Raw genomic sequence first — 18,894 nt, forward strand, 5'->3', positions numbered from 1 at the left:
AAATGTTTGGAACAGAGAATGTTATCACTCTTTATGGAAGGGAGAATCATATACGATAGAAGAAGATATCTACAAGGAAGTTTCCACCTATTGTAGCTACAACCAGCAAGAATCATACACCATGTTGGAGTCTCTGTTTGCTCCAGAAATTTATTGGGAATCATGCAGTGATGGAAGAAATGATAACTAAATCATGGTAGCCATCAATTAGAGGTTTGAGACAATCCATCGACAGAGACATTTGATAAAATCAACATCAGCAAAAGAAAGATTGGAATAAGGACAAGATACTGCGGACATCCATTCAAAACTTACGCCCAGTTCAAGTTCTTAGGAAAAAGGACATTACATACATACTCAGGATCCTCTTATCATTTACGGAGAAAATATAAGGGTCTTGCATCGGCGATCAATATCTTAAGAAGAAACTCAAAAGATAGGAGTTGTAGCATCAGAAGAGACAACGGAGCATAAGAAAAAGTTTGGAAAAACAAATCGGAGGAAATACAGAGCACACAACAACGATTTAAGGTGGGAGATTAGAGGATACAACAAGAGAAAGGATGGATGATCCAGCGCACATAGGAGTTAATAAATACAAAGATCTGATTCATGGTAGGAAATCTAAGTCAGCTTCGGCCATAGAATAAGCATAGTAAATGCACACTCAGCCAGTATCGAACATCCTATGCCCTCTCCACATATTATAAGAGGGGAAATAGACAAATCATATAAATTAGATGTACACAGTTAGCACACAGTCGTCGAGCATAGTCATCAAAGAAGAGGCAGTGCTTAATAAGGGGAGAAGATGTTTGGAGATTAAGGGCAAATTGTAACAAGTCAAGAGGACTTTAATTCATGCAAGTATGTGATCTTATTCATCTGCGATAAATGACAAATGATACTTGACGTATGAATTATAGAGTCATTCAAGTGACACAATCATGCTCAATCAAGATATTGGCGCATTGTGGACAAGCCTATGTTAGCTTCTACTATTAAACTTAATGAATGGTTGATGCTTCAATGAATAAAAGGAGCAAGTTGGAACTTAGAAAGAAGTCGTCAAATTTGATATGATGTGAAAATGTTCAATAATATAAGAGTGGTAACTTCACATTGTGAGGGGAAATAATAGACAATGTTTCATTCCCACTTGAACCACCCTTAGAAAAGGAGATATTCCATGACCCTGATCGGCAGATAAGTACTTATATCTTTTACATTTATCTATTCATTTATTTGTAATTCTATCCACATACTTTAAGGGTTATTTGCCTTGATCTTTTCCTTTATGCTTGAGGATATTCTTACAGGAAAAGAAGGTTGGTACTTCAATATGCTACCAAATATTATATAGACTAAATCTAATGATAGTAGTTCCAAAGACCCTGATGATCAAGATGGATAAAGTGTGGCTCTTGATGCAAGTATCTTTGATGATTGAGATTATGAGATCCTTCTACATTAAGAGGGAGTATGACACTACTCCGAAGGCAATGCTGGAGCTTAGAAGATTGATACTCAGAGGGAGTCTAGAAATCCATGTGGGTGACTGCATGATGTTGATGAGTCTACTCCTACGTATATCATGAGGGAGTAATGAGTTTGACAAACATCCTTGGGAAAAGAGAGTTTTTGAGGAAGTAACAAGAGGACCTAACATCCCAGGATCAATATTTAGAGGGAGAAATTTTGAGATGCAATCCCTTATGGATGATAACTTCTCTATGAGGAGAAGTTCCTAAAGGGAAATGTTAAATTGAAATATTTCAAAGATAAAAAATTGATATGTTGATTTGAATCTATATCTGGTTATATAATTGTTGTTTCAAATATGTAATGAAAGGTGACAATCTTTCATTGGCATATATAAACAAAAGGAAATCATTGTAAGGTGACGATCTTACATATGATAGGCCTGTTATCATGGTTCTTTGGGCCGGAATCTACCGAATACCATGATAACAAACAAAAGGTAATCTTTGTAAGGTGACGATCTTACAAATGATAGTCTTGTTATTATGGGCATCTCTAGACATTGCTTAAGTGCAAGTAGAGATCATATGTGTATCATGAACATCTCTAGACATTGCTTAAGTGCAAGTAGAGATCATGAGTGTGTTATGGGCATCTCTAGACATTGCTTAAGTGCAAGTAGAGATCATATGTGTATCATGAACATCTCTAGACATTGCTTAAGTGCAAGTAGAGATCATGAATGTGTTATGGGCATCTCTAGACATTGCTTAAGTGCAAGTAGAGATCATGAGTGTGTCATGAACATCTCTAGACATTGCTTAAGTGCAAGTAGAGTTCATGAACTGTAAATGTGTCATGGACATCTCTAGACATTGCTTAAGTGCAAGTAGAGATCATAGGAAATACTTTATGTTGCTAAGAGATTTTAATATACATTGTGTTGATTACATAATGATTCTGATTCTAATCTAATGATGTTTTACTTCTCCCTTGCTAAAGAGGGAGTGTTAATGTTTTAGCGTCAGTAGAAGTAAAACATTGATTATTTGATATATTAATTTGTGTTTATGTTTGTCAGATAAATTGTTATTGTTGATTCGTATATATATATATAATATATATTATATATGTAATATAATATATATTATATATTATGCATTATATATCTTATATATATAATATATATATGATATATGTAATATAATATGTATTATATATATTATGCATTATATATTATTATATAATAATATAATAATATAATATTATATTACATATATGGTTAATATATTAATATTATATATATGTTAAAGATGAGTTATGCATATAGTTATTTATAACATGGTGATTAACTATAGAGACATGTCTCTTCATGTCTCTTGAAGAGACATGTCTCCTCCTCTCATATTATACATATATGAGATCCAAATTTGCATTTGAAAATCATCAATTACAATGGCAATGAAAATACATTTGCAGATATGATTTTAAGTTATTTCAACAAATTGATTTTACAATATTTCAACTGTAGATCCTAAACCCTTATACTCCAACAAGGACACAAAAAATCAAAACTTTAGAATATGTCACTATGCCAACAAAAGAAAATAAATATTCAATCGGATAATCAAATGCCTTTCCCATAAAATGATCTCATAATTATAATCTCAAAATCGAACAAGATTCCCAAATGCACTTCACTTAAGAAGCTTCCTCCACACAACATTAAAATATAATAAAGTGCCATTATAATATTATTTATTAATTGCTTTTGGCTCAAAAAATGACCTTTTCCACCATAACATAATATTCTAATAGATAAGGCTATTGTTTCTTGTGCTCACGATTTAAAACTTTTCATCCCGGTTCCAACGAGCTATGATATTGAGGTGACCAACATACAACACCAACAAAATTAACAACCTCAGCATATTTAGATGAAAAATAATAATAGTTCACCCGTCTTGCGAAAACAATTGAAGAAGCATCATAATCAAAATCTGACAACACTAGAGTGATCCTAATGAAGAAAGACAATGAATGAAGCTAACGGGGGTTACTTACTATAAATAGACACTCCCTCTAACATTCTTGGAGCCCAAATCGGAAGCCCGAATTAAAAACTGTGAGCATCACTGACCTCCTCTAACTCACCTGAGCTCATTAGAACTAACAATTTGACTTGCTATAAGTAGTAAGTCCCTCAAACGGACCCAAGACACACTATAGGCTGCTGGAAAACCTATAATTCCATATCGAGACCCTCAAATCCCATTGTCAGCTCACGAGGGTCATGATGGTGAACTGACCAAGCCAACTGCTGGAACTTGCTAAAAGTGGGGATATTACATTGAACATTGCACTAGCTTTGTGGAAATGGATTGCAAAGTCAAGCCTAGTAGAGTTCACATGTACATTCATAATCTATTGCATCTTTGGAGTAGTTTAGCTTTCTAAACCCATATCCAAATTGCACTTTATATTGAATTAGTTAGAGTAGCTTATTGCACTTACGTTGCCATAACATTCAAACATTTAGTTGATAAGTCCCCTTGAATAACTAGCAATGTTGTACATCAAGCCAAAAGAGCTCATCTCTATGATAAAGTTGCAAGTTCGTAGTTGGAACCTTACAGCCATCTCTTTGATCTTCCATGCAATCTTAGCATATGTGGTGATTTGGATCAAGAGAGGATGGTGTTTTGGCTCTTTATCTTGTGTTGGCATGGTCATAAAAGACTCATTAACAATACACTTCATCAATATCTCTTGATACTCATCATTTTCCAGCCTTGTATTGATTGTGGTGGCGCATTTCCCAAATTGGTTCATCTTCATGTAGGTCTTTCATCTTTTTAAGTGCTTCACCTTGAAACCTTCTCATTGTCACGATTTTGAACTTGCTTGTACTTCACCTCGATCTTGCACTTCACCTTGATCTTGCACTTGGTGATGTAAGTGCTTCATATTGTTGGATCTTTCCTTTGAACTTGAATTTTCGAAGGGAATTTAAGTTTGTGACGATCTGCCATTGTAGGCTTGTTCAATCTCCTTGGACAATTGGTTGTTTGAATTTTGCGTTGATGCCTTGAAATTGGACTTGCAACTACCTATTTGATCTTTGGTCTCAGGCTATCTTGACTTGGATCTCATCTTGAACCCTCCTTTGTTTGAGCTTGGGGTGGTAACTTTAAGGTGCTTGACATTGAACACCGCCCATGCTCATGAAATATCTAGCCTGATTTGCATCCTAACTTGCATCTCTTTGACCTTGAATTCTTTGCTTCGCTTGATGAAAAACTTGTAGTTTGATGATACTTGAGGTCTCCACGTTGTTCCCTATATTGAAATCATGCTTGAATTTGAATCACTCAGCTCCTTGCCTCTTCCATCTCACCTTGTGAAACTGAATAATGTTTATATTAAGTTCATGATGTGGTAAGTGTAAACAAAACTAAGATACTTTGATAACGAGGCATTCCATCTAATCCCAGCGTTGGAGTTGCATTTGAAGTAATCCATTTATTAAGATTATTCAAATCCCAATCCTATTTCGAATTTTGATAATTTATTCAATTCTCCCCATGCACATGCTCATCAAACACTCGATCTCATGAATCCACCATTATAAGTTTATATCTCATTTTCTGAGGCAAGTAAATTTTGAGTGAATAAACTCAGATCTGAAATTATTTCGGACTATAAAAAGGCTTTGCTCACTTTCAGATTTTGAAATTTTAACACATACCTACAATTTGCAGACTTTAGAGCTTGATTTCTTTTGACAAGATCTGTGTTCGCGCTTTGATTGGCTTTGACTTCAATGCATTTCCAGATGTGATTTTGAATGATGCTCAATGTCCTCTACAAATTTTGGTTTGTTTAAATGTGATTTATTACCTTTGATATCTTGCATAGGCTTAGTAAAAATCATCTAGGCTTTGGGTGCTTGCATACACAATGTGAAAAAATTAATAGTACTTGGGTGGATGCACTATGGTAGGTTAGAAATCACCCTTGCCTTGGCACAATCCCTTGTCTCTTAGGGAAGAATTTGCCTCCTTGTTGGGCGCTTTTACATGTACTTTACCTTGTCCGTTTTTGGAAATCCAATGCTAGTTGGGCACAAACATGGTATTAGGGTGTGGTCCTGTGGAGGATGGCTTCCTAAAAAATTTCAGTGGGTGTTGCTGAGATTTTTTAGGATTATTTTAAACTAGGAGGTTCCATGAATTTTCTAGTGGAGTTTAGGCTTCAATATTTAAGCTCCACGATTTATGGAAGCTGGTGATCTGATCAAATTTTTTATTTAGTATATTCTCTTCAGGTGACTAAATAAATTAAAAAATAGAAAAAAATTAATTACAAGAATTTAAAATTTTCATATGATTAAGTTTTAACCATTCACAGAAAAAGGCCCAAGCTGGTGGGGAAAATTTTAGCCCCCCACCTTTTTCAACCACTCAAATATGCACCTTTTTTTATGAGGAAAAGATTCAATTTAATTCTGTAGCAATATATTTGTTAGTTGATGGGACCTCCAGCTCCATAAAAATAGATCACTAAGCCCCTCTCATGGGCAATATATTTGTTAGTTGATGGGACCTCCGGCTCCATAAAAATAGATCACTAAGCCCCTCTCATGGGACCACACCCTTAGGAGAGGATTTTACGTGCTTATTGGGCACTTTGCAAGGTCAGACCAGAAATCACATTATTCATTGGGCACCATTCAAGGTACTTTACCTTGTTCAAGTTAATATTTGAATTGTGTTTGGGCAAACACTTAATGCCTAAATAGATTTTGTACCTCAATTCATTGATCTTGGCCTTAATTGTTCCATGACTTTCAGAATTTACCTTAGCAAATGCCATCATCTTTCCTCAAAGGTTTTGTTTTGTGCAAGTGCTGGGTGAGATCAAGGAGGTGACTGGGAATAGAGCTCCAAGAGGGGTTGGAATCTGACCTCTCGTTGGGCTCATTGAGGCCCAAGAGAGGTCGGAATCTAACTTCCTCTTGGGCTTGCCCAAGTGGCTTCTTCAAAAATCTGTAAGTGGTTGATTACAGTTTCATGCTCAATCTGATCTTCATCAGCAAGTTGACTTCAGCTTCCCAAAATTCTGCCATCAACAAGAGGTTGATCAAATTCACTTCAATCATTAGTTATTTGGCTGTTTTACTTCTCACTTTGCATCATGTCTTGACCAAATTTCTCAGCTTCCTTATGAATCAGATTGCAAGTGGGTGTTATTAAAAAAAGTGCTTGAAGATGATTCAGAGTGTGGCCAGGCTATGGAACCCCAAAACAGGGTGGAATCTGACCTGCTCTTGGGCTCAGCCAAGGGTCAAACAAATTCTAAGTCTTCTTTTCCCCAAGCTTAGACTTGTACTTGCTAAGCAAAACTTTTGCAATTTGATTTTCTTTCTCCTTTGACTGACCTCCCCACACGCCTCAATTAGGACCCACTTCCTTGTTCTGTGGTGATCAGGGAGTTATGAAGTTAGCCAAAAATCCCGTCTTCATTGTCATTTCATCTGCAAGCTTGTTGAAGATGGATCAGTGATGTTGCAGTATGTCCCCACAAAGGACTAGACTGTAGATATACTCACCAAGTCTCAGTCCAGAAAAGTTTGTCAAGTTTAGGGGGCAACTTGGTGTAGTTAATAGAATGACCACTGAGGGAGGGTATTAGAATATTTTAGTACCATAGATTCCTTTACTATTTTAGTGTCTTAGAATCTTTTGCTAACTTTAGCCAGCCTTTAGATTCTTTAGTTAATGGTCATTTAGACTTTATATTTTAATTGTATTAATCAGTTTTATTTTTAGACATTTTTATTTAGACGACCTTGCTTTTTTGTTAAAGCTTTTGTATATATACTTTGTATATCGTAATACAAATACACTTTTCAGTTTTTCTTGCTTTCCCAAGATAGTAGTAACTATTAGTTGGCATGCTCAAACCTGGAAAAAACTCAGCAGACCCAAAGTTTGCAACTTGGCAAAGGGTTTGGCGTAAAACTCGGCAAATTCCACATGAGTTACTTAGCAGACAAAAATTCTTGTGAGAACTCACCAACTTGGCGAGTCTGCCAACTATGATTTGAAGCCTGCCTTCCACTGGAAAGTATTTTTTAAGGTCTTGAATGCACCCATGTTCATTAGATCACAAGCTTCTTCATCCTTGCTGGGTTTATGATTCACTTGATTGGGTAATACAAATACACTTTTCAGTTTTTCTTGCTTTCCCAAGATAGTAGTAACTATTAGTTGGCATGCTCAAACCTGGAAAAAACTCAGCAGACCCAAAATTTGCAACTTGGCAAAGGGTTTGGAAAAAAAAGGGCAAAACTCGGTAAATTCCACGAGTTACTTAGCAGACAAAAATTCTTGTGAGAACTCACCAACTTGGCGAGTCTGCCAACTATGATTTGAAGCCTGCCTTCCACTGGAAAGTATTTTTTAAGGTCTTGAATGCACCCATGTTCATTAGATCACAAGCTTCTTCATCCTTGCTGGGTTTATGATTCACTTGATTTTGGTGAGGGTATGTTCTAAGAAATTTTGCTTATGTCTGCAGAAAAGAAAATATTATTAATGAACACATAGATATGCTTCTGAATTTCCATTTGAGCGCATTATCAATGCCTGGTTTTAAATTTCTTGGTAGCAAAATATATAGGCTATATCCAGAGGAAAAAAGAGATGGCAAGAATTTATGGGGGCACTATTCTTTAATGTTTTCCAAGTACAGAGTTCACTGTACCTAGTGGCTTGTAAGAAGAAACGAATCATTTAAAAAATAAAAAGAAACGAAAACAAAAACAAACAAACAATTTATATAAACTTTGTAATTGTGTTGCTCCTCCTTGTTAATGTGATAGCATCTGTTGGATTGATTCATGCTGTAAATTATAATGAATGTGCCTGTATATATTATTTATATGTAAGTAGCATCTGTCAGATTGATTCATGCTGTAAATTATTATGACTGTGCCTGTATACACACACACACACACACACACACACACATTGTAATGTCCCCGTTTTGGAGGTCATAAAGGGCAGATTGCATAGGGAAAGTCTGATAATTCAAACATCAGAAAATTACAGTCATAATGGAGGCCACGATTTGCTTGTAACTCCCTCAACTTGGTTTGATTCTCTCTTCTACCCTGGGTGCAATTCATAAGAGGGTTAGAAGATGAAGTTGGATGCATTTTGGAGGGCATAGAAGCTGAGAATTATTTTATAGAAATTAATTTATATCAGAACAGGGGCGGCTGGGTCTGAGGATTGTTTCGGCATCAAGATGTCATTATCATTCAAGATATTGCTTGCTAATTCATCACAGCTTCAAGGCAACTTCATGTTCCAGGTTCCTTTTGATTTATACAAGCTTAATGATAATTTAGATGCATTTCATGGTAGCTGCTGTAGGTGAACATTTGTATCAGATCTGTTTGTAATTATTATATGAGTTGTAAGCCAAGAGTCTTGGCATTGGCATTGACATCATTGTTAGAAGATTGCATTCTCAATACCATATCAATGGTTGGAAGTTATCACTTGTTGTTTTGAGCATTGAATGTTAAATCTGAGGATGTATGTCAACTGTTTGATAAAATGACTATAAGCTGTAGCCGCACATTTAGGTTATGATACTACATCTATTGCATTTCAAAATACAAAAAGAAATCTGCATTGCATCTAGGACCTTGTCTAAACATCATAGGACTCCTTTGCAAATAGTAAATACCTTGGATATCATTGGAAAAACATTTATGCACTCAGACCAGCAAGTTACAGGGTTGCACATGATTTGTTTGACAAAATTACAAGCAACAAATTAGGGCAAATTGTGGTCAATTTGAGCAAGGCTCATTACAGTGGTATCAGAGCTAAATCCTGCCATCCTAAAGGTTTAGCAATCACATGCAGACACCTGGTGTTGGCCCTCACAGATTTTATACTCGTAGGCGAGCTGGGTTTGATAGGGAACAAGATTTTGACAGGCAGCCAGACACCATGGGTGACAGGCAAGAGCGTAGCCCACCAAGATACAATAGGAATGAGGATCAAGAAACAAGGAAAATTTCCAGAGCAATGGTTATAGGACAAGAGCGGATGGTTGAGGCTTTGCAGGCACTCACCACTGTGGTTGAGCGCATGAACACACAGGACAAACGGAATCAAGAGCAAGGGGATAACAGGAGTGCAGTGGGATCACCTAGAATTCATAGAACTCTTTCTAGAACAGCAGATAGACCTACACAACCCACCTTCTTGAGAGAAGAATGTGCAGTAGAAGAGAATGTTGAAGATGTTGAGGAGCCTACCTTTGCTGATGTATATATGGCTGCTCATGATGAATGGCAACGATTGACACCAAGAGCTCGAGAACTCATGCATTTTGATCGTTTTGTACAAACGAGGATGGACTACTACAAGTCCCGATAGGAGAGGAGACCTCGGAATTAGAATAAGGATCTCAAGCAGGCTACTAACAAGCTTACATTACCTATGTTTGATGGAAGTGGCAAAACTACTGCACAGTCATGGATTCATAAGTTGGATAGTTTCTTGGCTCCTCTACCCATGATAGAAGAGGAAGCCATCAAGTTTGCCACTTTGCACCTGGAAGGAGCAGCACACGAATGGTGGTATCATAGATTGGTTACATTGCAGCATAATTAGATTACATCTTATCAAGAGTTTGTGGATAGATTGGTGGAACACTTTGACAAGAAAGACCTAGAATCATACTTCAAAGATTTGGCTCAACTCAAGCAAGTTGGGAGTTTGGAGAGCTACAGTGGGGACTTTGAGAGATTGTTAGTAATGGTTCCCAATATCTCAGAGAGACGACTAGTGGTGTTATTCATGGACGGCTTATTGGAGCCTATGAGAGGATGGATAAAAGCCTTTGATCCTCCTACTCTTCAGGAGGCAATGAAGAAGGCTAGGAGCATGGAGTTTGTAGTGCCAAAGAACAAGAGCTTGCATAAGGAAATCCCCTCAACAAGCAATGAGACTCCTCAACAACCAGACAAGAAAAAGAAATCAACACCTATGATGGATGAGGATACACGAGAAGAATTAAGGAAGAGGAAATTATGCTATTGGTGCAAGGAGAATTACAACAAGGATCATGATTGCCCTTTGAGGCCTAAGGGCAAGGCAAACCGTTTCATGTGGGCATACTTTGAGGACTCCGATTCTGATGATGTGGATCAGCATGTTGTTTCGGAGCTTGTTCAGGATACTTTTGCTCCCATGGCATATATTGCCAATGTTCAGGATGAGACTACATTTAGGTTCAGAGGGACAGTTGATGGATAGCGTTGCATCACTATGCTTGATTTGTTGTGACACATAACTTTATTAATGGAGATTTTGTAGCTCGGTGCAGACTTCAGGTTGAGGATTTTGATGGATTCAGAGTTCGGGTAGTGGATGGATATACTCTTGCATGCACTAGAAAGTTTGCTAATCTCACCTTGAAATTGAATAGCTATGAGTTACATTCAAATTTTTATGTGGTCAACATGGGAGAGATGGACATAGTTTTGGGAATGATGTAGCTCCAGGACTTGGGAGTATTTACCCTCAATGTACCTAAGATGGAAATGTCTTTTGAGGTTGATGGTAGGAGGCATGTATTGAGGGGTATTACGGATGGAGGCTTGCATTCTATCAGAGGGCTGGATAGTAAGAGAAAGAAGAAAATGTTTCAGGAGAAACCTGAGATGATTCTCAATCCATTGTTCGAAGTGGAAGCCGCTTGGTCATATGATAATCCACTCTATGGCTTGGATGATGATAGATCTCTTGATTCCAATCTTGAGATGAGCATTGTTGATAGTATTTGTGATCCTACTAGTGCATCGGGATTGCAAACGGGGCTCATAAAGGAGGTTTCAGAGGTGTACATGGTGAGGACTGCTTACAGCTTCTTTTTTGATTCTCATGTACATGACCTATTCATGATGCACAATTCAAGAGCGCATGTGCTGAAAAGTTGGGATGATCGTTTATCTTGCATGAAGTTTGGAGGTAAGGATGATTAGTCTCTTGGCTTGCTTCCACTTGAGGCCTATACTTCTGCAGCACTTGGTGATGGTATTGAGTTGGTACGATAGAATGACAGATGGTTTGAGAAAATGTTGCAGGAGTTGTTTGGTGATGATAGGGACATTATGTAGTTCTTCTTGTGGGATCCAGGTGGTGAATTGCATGAGGACAAGCAATTTCAGGAGGGGCGAACTGTAATGTCCCCGTTTTGGAGGTCATAAATGGCAGATTGCATAGGGAAAGCCTGATAATTCAAACATCAGAAAATTACAGTCATAATGGAGGCCACGATTTGCTTGTAACTCCCTCAACTTGGTTCGATTCTCTCTTCTACCCTGGGCGCACTTCATAAGAGGGTTAGAAGATGAAGTTGGATGCATTTTGAAGGGCATAGAAGCTGAGAATTATTTTATAGAAATTAATTTATATCAGAACAGGGGCGGCTGGGTCTGAGGATTGTTTCGGCATCAAGAGGTCATTATCATTCAAGATATTGCTTGCTAATTCATCACAACTTCAAGGCAACTTCATGTTCCAGGTTCCTTTTGATTTATACAAGCTTAATGATAATTTAGATGCATTTCATGGTAGCTGCTGTAGGTGAACATTTGTATCAGATCTGTTTGTAATTATTATGAGTTGTATGCCAAGAGTCTTGGCATTGGCATTGACATCATTGTTAGAAGATTGCATTCTCAATACCATATCAATAGTTGGAAGTTATCACTTGTTGTTTTGAGCATTGAATGTTAAATCTGAGGATGTATGTCAACTGTTTGATAAAATGACTATAAGCTGTAGCCGCACATTTAGGTTATGATACTACATCTATTGCATTTCAAAATACAAAAAGAAATCTGCATTGCATCTAGGACCTTGTCTAAACATCATAGGACTCCTTTGCAAATAGTAAATACCTTGGATATCATTGGGAAAACATTTATGCACTCAGACCAGCAAGTTACAGGGTTGCACATGATTTGTTTGACAAAATTACAAGCAGCAAATTAGGGCAAATTGTGGTCAGTTTGAGCAAGGCTCATTACACACACACACACACACACACACACACACACACTCTAAAGAGTGAATAATCATTATAATCCAATTTGTCAAACAGATCCTTCTCTCATATTCACTTCGATTGTTTTTAAGGCCTAATTTGTTAAGGCCCGATGCCTCTTAAGAAGACCCGATTATGATCGGGATTGTTTTATGCTGAAGTCAAACAAATGAACAGGTAGGGTCATGACCCTGTGTGGCATAAGCCACACAGGGTCGTGCCCCTACGTGGGGTGGCCTTTCATATATTTAATATGCCGCGTGTTTGCAGTTGGAAAAGCATCAAAACAGACCATGCAATTACCTCTCTCATTCACATTGGCATAATTATACAGTCTCTGAAGTATCGGTTTCATCTTTCATTGATAGTAATATCTATCTCAATCAATTCTGAGTATTATCCGATTCACAGTTACTAGTCTGAAGTTAATACAGAGATCCGAGGTATTATATGTCTGATCTACAGTTACAAGTCTAAAGTTAACATATATCAGAATTGTTCTCTGATCAAATCTGAAAGTAAAGAACAGTATATATATATTTATATCCTATCTGAGATCTAAATTCCTTTACACTCCTATACATTGGAAACACAAGCATTATTCTGTGTCTTTTTTTCAGTTGCATCCCTGATCACATAGAGTTTGAACTTTGAAAATCTTCATTAGAAATACTGAGACCTTTCAAATCATTTTCTGCACGTATAAACTTCATTTTTATTTTCTTTGCAGGAATGTTTTTCATGATTATGTATGCTTGGTGTAGCATTCTCACTTCATTTAGTCTCTTTCATAGTCTCTGACCACATTTATCTAAACAACAGATGCCAAATCTGGCCTGAAGATTTAGATGCCAAGAAGTGCCTTACAGCTATTCTATCATTCCAGAAATCAAGTCAAATCAGGTCTCAAACTGTCATTCTTAGCTGGGGGACTTGCATCACTAATTTTAAGAGAGTGATTTGGAGAAATATTGCTTGTCATCCATCTCAAAGCTTTAGAGGTATCTTTTTTCTACTGTTTCAAGTCACCAAATAGAGAGATTAGGTTATAAAACAAGACTGCTTTTTAGTTTTTTTAGTAGTGAGCAAGGTCAAACACAAAAAAATCAAATTCTCAAAGCTTCTTTAAGGGTTAATTAATAAATCAAGTTTTCCCAACTGGTTAAATTTTACTTTGGAATGTGAATGACCAAATGAACAAATTTAGAAGATTATTTTTTTGAAATAGGTGGTTGCTTGTGATTAGAGAAACTTGTTGAAGCTTTGCCTATTGGGGTTTGTAGATTTTCCAAGGACAGTCGCTTCAATGAAAAAAGATTTGATATGTTCATTCAAGAATAGATGTAGTTATTCGATATGTTCCCAAATAATTATTTTTTGTTTTTCACAAATATTCAGGCTTTGCACTTGGAATTTGAATGAACAAATAAAAGTCTGGAAAATAATTGTTGAAAAAGTTGGTCACTTATGATTCGATAAACTTGTGAAAGTTTTTCCCATTGATAGTTGTAGAACAGTTGCTTCACTCGTATAGATGTAGTTATTTGATATGTTTACTCAAAACATAGATGCAGTTGTTTGACGTGAAGGGTTTCGATACTAATTAGTTATCTTGGTACACACCACTAGACATATTGACATTCTTTGTGTTTTCTTATCCTATCCATCTTAACACAACTCTCGTAGCCATTGGATGCAGTAAATCTGATCTGTTGATCCCTTAATCTTGCACATAATCCACATTAGACATTTCTTTGAGGGCCTTCATGATGCCCTTCTTTAGTGTCTCTTCACAAACCATTTAGGGTTTACTTCATTTTTGGCAATGTTAAAAGGTGTGTGAAGCTATTCCTACCTCCACAAATGATGTCTTACTATGCTTATAAAAGATTTGCAATGTGTAGTATATTTGACAAAATGTGATTGTCATCTTGATAAGCATGCTCTCTACTTTTTATAAATCTTTTCAATTTTAGGTTTCAGAGGGGCCCTCTATCTTTTGATGGTAAAAACAAGGGATATTAATTGATGTTATTTATGTTACATCTCATGAAGAAAAATTGGTCACCATGATATTCTTCACTCTCTTCTTTTGACCCATATTGGATTCTCTCCACTTAGTCGCTCTTGTGCTGTGATTCTTGGTTGGATTTTTTGCCTTATATGCATACGGAGAATTAGGGGACGCCTAAAAATGTACCTTCATTGCTCTTGATCAACGTTTTTTCTTAGCTGTCTCAAAAACATCTTTAGACGCAATCATTGGGCATTTGAGTGAAGTTGGTCAAAGAAGAAAATATATTGAAGTTGAGGAAAAGCGTTGTTGGTACCAAGTGCATGTCAAGTGGGAAGTGCTGCAAATTGATAATCGATGGAGGTAGCCCAAACATATTGGTTCCTGTAAAGGTGGTTCATGAAGTGAGTCTAAAGTAGTCATACCCCATGGCATATGGAGTCATTTGGCTACAAAATAGACAACTACTCATAATGACATAATAATGTAGTGTTTCTCTATACATTAGAGGTTATGTAGATGATGTGTTGTGCCATGTGATCCCAACAGATGCACAACATGTGTTGTTGGGCAAGCCAAGGGTGGAAGAACATCATCACCATCACATAGGGTGGTAAGTAGTTTGAGTAGTTGTCAATGCAAGTAGAAGAAGATTGCATAACAAGTAGGGTAATGGTGAGTAGCAAGGATTCTCTCAAAGAAGGGAGGAATGTAAAGAGTGTCATGTAGTGTTCAATCTTGCACAACTGAAAGGATCCAGAGGCTGCAATGCTTCTCAAGGAGTACGCGGACATCATCAATTGTAAGATGCCAAAGGGATTGTTGCTATTGCAAAGCATTTCAAATTGCATTGATTGGATCACAAGATCTCATTTGCCAAATAAGTTACTACACAAAATTAATCTAGACACTAGTGCGGAAGTCAATGGACAAGTAGAAGAATTTGCTAGAAAGAGGATTAATAAAGAAGAGTAAGTAGCTGAGTAGTCTTTATAGTACTTGTGCCAAACAAGAGAGTTGAATAGAGAATGTGTACAAAATCTAAAATGATCAGCAAGATCACCTTAAAGTAACAATTTCAATTACTAATATTTTATTTTGATGAAAGTGGCAAGCCACTAATATTTTATTAATATAAATATACTGGTTCAAAGGTTCATGAAGAAAAGAACCAAAAATAAAACCTCCAATCGTCACAGACATAGTTACACCACCCTGGGGGACAGGGGGACGAGGGAACGGGGGGACACGTTTCTGGGACAAGGGGACAGAGGGGCCTTAATTTGGGGACATCAGGGGGACTACGGGAGGACGGCGATGGTGGAACTGGGGGGGTTGTATACATTATACATATGGTGTACTTAAACTGCTAGTTATGAAAAGATTTATTGTAATATAAGATATAAAGATGTAATAGAGTAAATACTTGAACATTGCATTGAATTGGAACATTAAACATTGAACATAAATAGTCAAATCAACAAATAGTTAACACTGAGATGTCCCCCCATCCTTGGCAGAGGTGATGGAATCTGTTGGTACCGTTGGGGATGGGGGAACGGAGTCCCTAAGCCCCCAGTGCGTCCAAGTCCCCGATGCATGGGGCAAAAAGGGGGTGACGCATCTTCGTGTTACTATGGTCATAGAGTACAAAATAGTATATGGATACAAGAAGGATCCAGTGCTAACTATTCACAAAATACAAGAGTGCCAAACAATAAGTCCACCCCTTAAACATGAGCAAATGAAAGCCAATGGAAACAACAACCTTTTTTAACATGCCATATACTAAAGTGTCATTGATAGTCCCAGGCTTGGCACTAATAGTCTTTATACTAGCATCGATAGTCCCTACCCTGGCACAAATGTACACTATCCTGTCATACTGATAAGGAAGGGCTATTAGAAAAAGTCATCCAATCGGAAAACCAAGCCCAAATTTCCACCTTTTGAATAATGTAAGCCACAATTCTCCTTATTAGTAATCATGGCAACTCATTATCGGGCAATATCCTCCATGAATGCTCTCTTGCCATACCAAGCTTTTGTAGTATGCTCCGCAAGTACTCCCCTATTAGCACCAACATTTGAACCTACAATGACCACATTCTAGATGCCATGCCAATCAAAAATCTGTTAGAAATAGATAATACTGAGAAGCGGAGGTGAATCAATATTCTACAAACTTTTGCCCACAACTAAATATTGTTAATTACTTTATAACATGCATATGAAAGTAAACCAACAATGCTGAACAGTAAATAAATACATACACAAAGAGAACTCATAACACCATATTTTGTTAACTAGGGAAACACTGGCCAAGGGAAAACCTTGGTGGGAATGGTACCCACAAAATGATCCACTAAACAAAAGAATCCTATTAAGGATACTGACTTTGTTAGGAGTCTATGAAATACATGGTGTCTCGGTCCTTGTTAGAGGACTAGACCCTGTTAAAAGCCTCAACCTTGTTAGGAGTTGGTATTACAAAACGTATGCAAGATGAGTCCATTGCCCAAACATGCAATTATATGATGTAGTTCTTATATACAAAAGAGATAGATACAAAAACCTCTTTACTGCTGTCTACTATACTTCACAATCTTTTGATCATACATCATATCTCACATCATATAGTTCACATAATAGTTCGCATGTCATCTATCACACACACACTACTTCACATATTTTGATCTTTCCTTTATACCTTTACATTTTACAAAACTTGCCTTGTCGGCCTTCATGCATTCACACGCTTGGCATAATACAAAATTAATTCTTGCTAACATAGGGTTAACATCTAAGATGTGGTCCCTAATTAGTTAAGAATCATTTCGTAACCAAAATCATTTCTTAACCTTTAATTCACCTTTTATTGTTGAGCTTTGTTCTGCTCTATTTACTGCCTTTACTGATAAAACTAATATATCTGATACCATACCTTCTGTACTGTACTGCGCACTTAGCCACGTCATCAGGACACTCTGTACTATCTGTCCTTAACTACGCACATGCCAAATAATAGTCTGTCATCTGTACTTAGCAAAATTGTTCCTGTGCTGCTAGTGATATGTTTGATACTTTGACAATTTTCTATCATAGATTGTGAGATCTTTAACTGTCAACTGTGTTTTCACATTATGATGTATATGTTTCCATAAATGACAATACTAACTTGTTCTACTTAGCCATATTGCCAACAATCTCCCCCTTTGGCATTGATGGCAACATATGGGAAAATTGGCTAAGTCCCAAAATGTTGTTCAAAAACTTCTTCAAAATTTGCCTTCAAAAGTTTACAAAATCTTCAAATTCAAAACTTGTGGAACATACAACTATAACCATCTTTCCTTATATCTCCTAATACTAAGTAGTACTACTCCTCCTTTAGTAAATAACTGTTGCTCCCTTTACATATTATTACTTTATACAATTTTCTTGTATTTTTCTCCCCCTTTGACATCAATGACAAAGGTATCAAAACTTATGTACATGTCAAAATTTTGGTTACCTTGACTTCAGCTCGAGATTCTGGATATGCAATCTGCAAAATCATTCTTCGATCTCTCCAGATTTTTCTTCCATGTATCTCTCATGCTTTCTGTTGTGCTCAAAAGTGCATACAATGCATATGATGCCATTTCAACCGCATTCAAATCAGTATAAGCAAATTTCTCATAAGAGGTCTTAGCCACAAGACATTCTTCCAATTGCTTTTGTAGCATACTGATCTTTACTGAGAGATGTTCTCTAAGTATAGAGAATCTTTTGGTTACCCTTTCTTTCTTTTGTTCACTGATCCTGATAGCATCATGAACTTTTTGTATCTCAGCCTCAACATCTTCAATGTTAACATCAGGCTGCTGCAATCTGTTAGTGAGTGCTTGAAGCTCACTTATCCAAAATGAGAACTCATCATTAATATCCTTCATATAGTTATAGGACATAGCACATTGCCCATATAACTTCCTTCTCCTAAACAGTTTCTCAATCCCTTTATACAAACATCTAATGTTTGCAAATCATTATGCACATTTGTGTAGGCTGTATCAAACATGTGTGCATCATGCTTTGTCTGTGCCTGTACTTGTGCAATGTCTAATAAAGTGGTAAACTCCACATCAAAGAGTTTCATCATTTCCTTTGCTTTCCTCTGCAAATTAGGCTCTATCATGAGGTCACTGTATTCTGCATTCTTTCCTAAACTTCTCCCAAGGTTCTTTCCAAAGTTTTTACTTTCTTGTTTCTCTCTAATA

The 18,894-nt window shown here is 36.8% G+C and overlaps 1 protein-coding gene across 2 annotated transcripts in view; it reads left to right on the forward strand.

Annotated features, from left to right (window-relative positions):
- The window catches only part of LOC149542205 (mediator of RNA polymerase II transcription subunit), a 97,261-nt gene that overhangs the window by 9,810 nt on the left and 68,557 nt on the right, over nucleotides 1-18,894 (forward strand). Inside the window, exon 2 of one of the 2 annotated variants that reach the window (XM_089797222.1) lies at nucleotides 13,444-13,622. The exons of the other annotated variant lie outside the window; for it this stretch is intronic. The gene's annotated coding sequence lies outside the window, so the exon portion shown is untranslated. The remainder of the gene's footprint in view (nucleotides 1-13,443; nucleotides 13,623-18,894) is intronic. 2 annotated transcript variants of the gene reach the window in all.

This window comes from Cupressus sempervirens, chromosome 8, assembly GCF_028749045.1.
Source record: "Cupressus sempervirens isolate cs-2001-9-10 chromosome 8, ASM2874904v1, whole genome shotgun sequence".
NCBI classification, from domain to species: domain Eukaryota; kingdom Viridiplantae; phylum Streptophyta; class Pinopsida; order Cupressales; family Cupressaceae; genus Cupressus; species Cupressus sempervirens.